Genomic DNA, 5,806 nt, shown 5'->3' with positions numbered 1-5,806 from the left:
GTTGGTTAATGTGGCCCGGGAAAGGGAAGTCTGGGGCCCCCTGCTTGAGCTGCTCCCCCCGCGACCCGACCCCGGATAAGCGGACGAAAATGAGATGAGATGAGATGAGATATTCACAATGGGTATTAGGCGGACTCTGCAAGATTAGATTAAAGTTTGAGCCACATTTACACATATCAGACATAGAATCCAAACAGTGACATCTCATTAAAACTGAACACTTCAATGACTGTCCTTAAAGATCTATCGGTTCTTGATTTGGAAATGTCTGTTTGAAAATGGAAAAAAAGGCATATTCAATTATTCAATTACAGCAGAGATTAATAACAATCAAGATAAACTCATACATTGGAGTGTAGTATCCCATGTTACATCTAATGGATTATCTGAACACTATAATCTGCTTAAAACGTTATAGATTTGAGGCCATTCATCCAACTCTACTCCAGTTGAGGACGGTGAGTGGTATGACTCATACCTGTTTATGAATTATCAGGCCACTGTATCAGATTGGGCAAAACTGAAGTGGAATTAAAGTGTCCAGTATGTGTGAAAGAGTGAGTATACCTGGAGGTACCTTGGGCCGCCACTCGTTGTTGGAGGCTCCTCTCTCTCGCTGTCTGAATCTTCTGTGGGAATCTAAATATATATATTAAAAACATTAATAGGTGTTTAAAGTATTTTCCACAAGGTGTAATGATCCACTAACCAAGTATTTCACAGATACAAAAGATTAAAATTCATTTTCTACAGCATTAAACATATAAAATATAAACTTGTGGACAATATCGATGGAAAAGTTAGCAGAAGAGTACAACATACAATGTAAGATTGTCAATTTACCTGGGGATCCACTGGGGCCACTCCTCAGGGAGGACTCTTCTGTCCTGCTCTCGATCAATCTTTCAGAAACATCAAAAATAATTACAATAAGGTGTACAGGTAATTTTCCTAAAGGTCTTATAATGCATGCTATATAGTGTTTAACAAACGCACTATAAACTAAGTATAATATTAGTGAAAGTGTCTCTGGGTAGCAAATACAAATATGCCATACTTTAATGTACTGAAAAAACAAACTGATATATTTTACAATGCACTTTCAACCTGACCTGCATATGAATAGACAAACTTTAAGCCAATTGTAAATAAGATAACCTCATACCAAGCTGTACTATATGTGAGTCTCTATAGCTACTGTATACCTGGAGGTCCATTTAAATTGCTGCTCTCTGGGGGCTCCTCATCCTTGCTCTCTGCCTTTTTTTTCTCCATCTCACCCTCATTCTTTGCCTTAGCTGACTTCTTTCCACTTGAAGAAGGACGCTATGTCTGATTTCTTCCTCTTCATTATTATTTTTCCCTCTTTAATGACACTTATCCAAAATGCAGCATAAATACTGTATATACCTGACACAATCATAACACGTTCTGGCAACAATAGCAGTTAACAGCAAATAACTAGATCGAAAATCGATCCGAAGTTGCAAAAACAAATACGTGTAGAGACTAGAGAGAGATTATATTAAAACACTGTACACAATCTCGCAACGTAGTTATCAAATACAGCATAGCATATAGCAATTCTAACAGTTTACTATGTTCTCCTCCGATCTACCTTGCTTCTAAACTTCGCAAAATAGATAGTCATGGGTGGGATAGTCACAGTTATTAGAAGACAAAAACAACATCCATTATGATATCATACCTTTCTGTTTTGGGTTTCGTCACTTAGCCGCAGGTGCCGGTGGAAGCGTCAGGTGGTAACAGGCATTCAGGCCATGCTTGAGCCGTTTAATTCAAATACAGGACGTGTGCGCGCTGCGCGTGGCTAAAAGGTCCGGCAGTGTACTACCGGTGCGAGAAAGGTTCCGCATTTTTCCACAGCCGTCAAAACTTTTGACGGCTGTGATGGGGTGCTTGGGGTGGCCAATGGGGTGGCCGAGATTCTACGGGAGGTGGCCGTGGCCACCCCCGGCCACCCCCTGGCTCCGCCACTGAATAGGACCACACTCATCGGGTGGGGACTGGCGACGTTGACGCGGTAAAACCTCGTGAAGGTGCCCGCCGACGTCCATGATGCCGCGGCACAGATCGACTCCAGGGGTACACCTCTTAGTGCAGCCCACGATGTCGACACGCTTCTAGTGGAGTGGCACCTCAACCCGGATGGCGGGGGGCGGCCACTGGCCACATAGGCGTGTTTAATGGTGTCGACGACCCAGTGGGACAGCCTCTGTTTAGACAAGGCACAACCTCTGTTAGGGCCACTGTGACACACAAACAGTTGCTCGGACTGCCGTATACCGGCCGTAGCAGCAATGTAAGCCCTAAGCGCCTGTACCGGGAACAGCATCTCGGACTCATTCCCCTCAGATGGGGAGTTAAAACGTGCCAGCTGGATAGGCTGGTTAAAATAGGTGCGTGAAAGCACCTTGGGCAGGAACGCCACATTGGGCCATAAAACCACACCTGAGCCATCAGGGTTCCACCGCAGGCATGTATCTGCCACGGATAGGGCGTGCAACTCCCTGACCCGCTTTGCAGTGGTAATGGCGAGCAGAAGAGCCACCTTCATGGACACCCACTTCAACCCTATCTGGGTCAGAGGCTCAAAAGGAGTTGATGACATGGCCTCCAGCACCAGGGGCAGGTCCCAAGCTGGAGTCCTCAGAGTTCTAGGGGGACGCAGCCTCAGGGCCCCCCTAAGGAAGAGGGACCTTGGGTCTGTCGACTCTGTCTTGAAAGGCGCCTCTAAATTAAATGTATTATTATTATTAAGGAAGAGGGACACCCACCTGTGGCACCCCACTGTGGCTCCGTTGACCATCTCATGTCGGGAAGAGATAGCAGCCACATAGACCCTCAAGGTGGAATGAGAGCGACCACCATCCAGGAGGGACTGCAGAAACTCCAGAACGGTGGCCACGGAGCAACGTGCTGGGTCTACTGTCTTACCCCTACACCAGTCAGAGAATAACTTCCATCTGTTGGCATACTGTGCTCTGGTAGATGGTGCCCTGGCACTCAGAATAGTATTCCTGACGGTCTCAGTGCAAACATTCAGCAGTGAGTCGGGCCCTGCAGCGGCCAAGCCCAGAGCTGGAGGCGACGGGGATCTGGGTGCCAAATCTGACCCCCCAGCTGCGAAAGGAGGTCCTTCCTGCAGGGGAGGCGCCATGGAGAGCTACAGCAGAGCCTGCGCAGCAGTGGAAACCAGAGTCTCCCTGGCCAGTAGGGGGCCACCAGAAGTAGCCTGTGGCCCCGCAGAAGCACCCTCTGGAGTGTGGGGAGAATCAGGGGCAGTGGTAGGAAGGCATACAGAGGACTCTGTGGCCAGTCGTGAGCTAAGGCATCCTGTCCGAGGGGGCCGGTCACCTCCGTCCAGGAGAACCAGAGGGGGCAATGTGCGGATTCCTCTGATGCAAAGAGGTCCACCTCCGCCCTGCCAAAGAGACCCCACATCGTCTCCACCACCTCCGGATGAAGCCGCCACTCCCCCGGTTGGGGGCTTCTGCCGCGATAGAAAATCTGCGACCTGGTTCCTTTGCCCCGGTATGAAGACCGCCCGTACGCTGGCCAGGTGGGGATATGCCCAGGCCAACAAGTTCCGAGATACCCGGAGTAGCCGTGAAGACCGGGTCCCCCCTTGGTGGTTGATCTGGGCAACAGCTGACCTGTTGTCGGATCGAACCAGCACATGCTTGCCTCTCAACTGAGGCAGCAAATGATTGAGTGCTAGCTGTACCGCCCTGAGCTCTAGCACATTGATGTGAGCGTGGTTCTGGGCCAGCCACTGCCCTTGGGCAGTCCTGCCAAACCGCGCCCCATCCCGATAGGCAGGCGTCTGTCGTGACCAGCTCCCGGCGGGATGGAAAGGTGCCCATGGGTACACCCACAGACATGTACGACCTCTTTCTCCATGGGGACAGAGAGAAGAGGCACTGCCGAGACACTCTGACCTTTCGGTGCCTGTGCCACTTGGGGTCCAAGTGGAAGCTGTTCAGCCACATCTGCATAGGGCGCAGAGACAGCAAGCCGAGAGGCACCACAGCTGAGGCAGCTGTCAGCTTGCCCAAGAGCTGCAGGAAAAGAATGAATGGCACCATCCTGCCATACCCGAAGAGGGGGAGGCAGAGGAGGATGTCGGTCACACGCTGAGGTGACAGATAGGCCCTTATAGCGTCCGAGTCCAGGACCATCCCCAGGTATGTGACCCGTTGGGATGGGTCCAGGCGACTCTTCACAAAGTTTACCGTCAGGCCAAGCCGGGCCACGTGCAAGAGTAGCCGAGCCTTGTCCCGGGCCGCCTGAGACTGGGACGGTGCACAGATCAGCCAGTCATCCAAATACGGCAGGACCTTCGTGCCCTGCTTCTGCAGGGGTGCGAGAGCTGCCGCCACCACCCTGGTGAATACCCTCGGGGAGAGGGAGAGACCAAAGGGAAGTACCCTGAATTGAAAATGCCGGCCGCGAAAGGCGAACCGGAGGAAGTGCCGATGGCGCGGTGCAATTGGGACGTGGAAGTATGCGTCCCTTAGGTCCACCGTGGTGAACCATTCTTGCGACCACCCGCAGCGTGTCGGATGCGGTGAGCATGTGGAATGGTAGGACCTTCAGGAACCTGTTGAGTCCCCTCAGGTCGAGAATTTAGCGAAATCTGCCATCTTTATTTTTTACGAGAAAATACCTTGAGTAGAATCCTCTTGGGTGCAGCAGAGGATCCACTGGGTCGATTGCCCCCTTGGCCAGGAGGGTGGACAACTCCTGGTCCAGAGCTAAGGCCGTCATTTTGACCCGGCTGAAGGCTAGGGGCCGGCGTCGGAACTGCAATTCGTACCCTTGGGTCAAGGAGGTGGAAACCACCCAAGGGTCTGAAGTACAGGCAGCCCAGTAACTGAGCTGCTGATGGGAAAAACACCCGGCCTCCTGAGGCTCTGGGGGGGCGTCGGTTGGGTTGTGGGGCACGGAGCTGCCAGGAAGGTAGGCGTTCGGGGGCCCGAATGCCATCCGTGGGCTGTTGCGCAGGCCGCTGAGACCTTCGTAGGCCACCGGAGTTATCAGGTGGCTGAAAGCGCCGCTGGGGGACTGCCGAGGGGCCCCCAGGCCTGCTAGGAGCGGACACACTCCTATTTAGACCGGACAGCTGCTGCCTGTCTGCCTAGCTCGGGCAGCCCCCTCCAGTGCTTCCAGGGCAGCTGACCCAAAGAGCTCCCCTGGTTCCACCGGCACCGCACGAAGGACCCTCCTACATGTCTCTGTCAGGGGCGACTGCGCAAGCCACACCTGGCGGCGAGTCTGTACGAGGGTGGACATAGTGCGCCCTAACTCCCTCGACATGAGGGCAAAAGCCTGCAATGAGGCGTCACTCAGACTCTGCAGCGACGGCTCGACCAGATGGGAAAGGGAGTGCCCAATACGACCCATGCGCGCCGCTGCGTCGTAGGCCTTTGACAGGAGGTCGTCTGTGACCCTGCACTGTGGCCGAGGACACCTGGCATTTGGCCTCAGAGCCTCATCAGGAGCCAGAATAGGAGGCGATGACAGGCTCGACTGATGGCATGCGGCCCAGCCTAACCTGTGCCAAATTCTGCATGGCAGCCAAGATCCGGGCATCCGACGTTGAGTGAGATAGGGCCCTAGTGTCCCTCCAGCAAGCATGGAGCTCCTTCAAGTACTCCTCTGAAGGAGGGACGGAGAATGTGGCCGGGACAGGGTTGTGCCTGAAGAAGGCGCTGGCCTGGGCTGACTCCGTCTGCGCCGCATCAAGCCGCAGGTGAGCCAGAGCGGTCCGCAGGACGGCCGC

The 5,806-nt window shown here is 53.1% G+C and overlaps 1 long non-coding RNA gene across 1 annotated transcript; it reads right to left on the bottom strand.

Annotated features, from left to right (window-relative positions):
* Window positions 1–257: 257 nt before the first annotated feature.
* LOC115535835 (uncharacterized) lies at window positions 258–955 on the bottom strand. The gene is made up of 3 exons (XR_003974563.1): window positions 844–955; window positions 568–639; window positions 258–268 (listed from the first exon to the last, which is right to left on the bottom strand). It is a non-coding gene; the product is annotated as an uncharacterized LOC115535835 (long non-coding RNA).
* Window positions 956–5,806: the final 4,851 nt, after the last annotated feature.

This window comes from Gadus morhua, chromosome 22 (genome assembly GCF_902167405.1).
Source record: "Gadus morhua chromosome 22, gadMor3.0, whole genome shotgun sequence".
In the NCBI taxonomy this organism is placed as follows: domain Eukaryota; kingdom Metazoa; phylum Chordata; class Actinopteri; order Gadiformes; family Gadidae; genus Gadus; species Gadus morhua.
The sequence above is the reverse complement of the archived record's forward strand: the minus strand, read 5'-3'. Positions and strand labels throughout refer to the sequence as shown.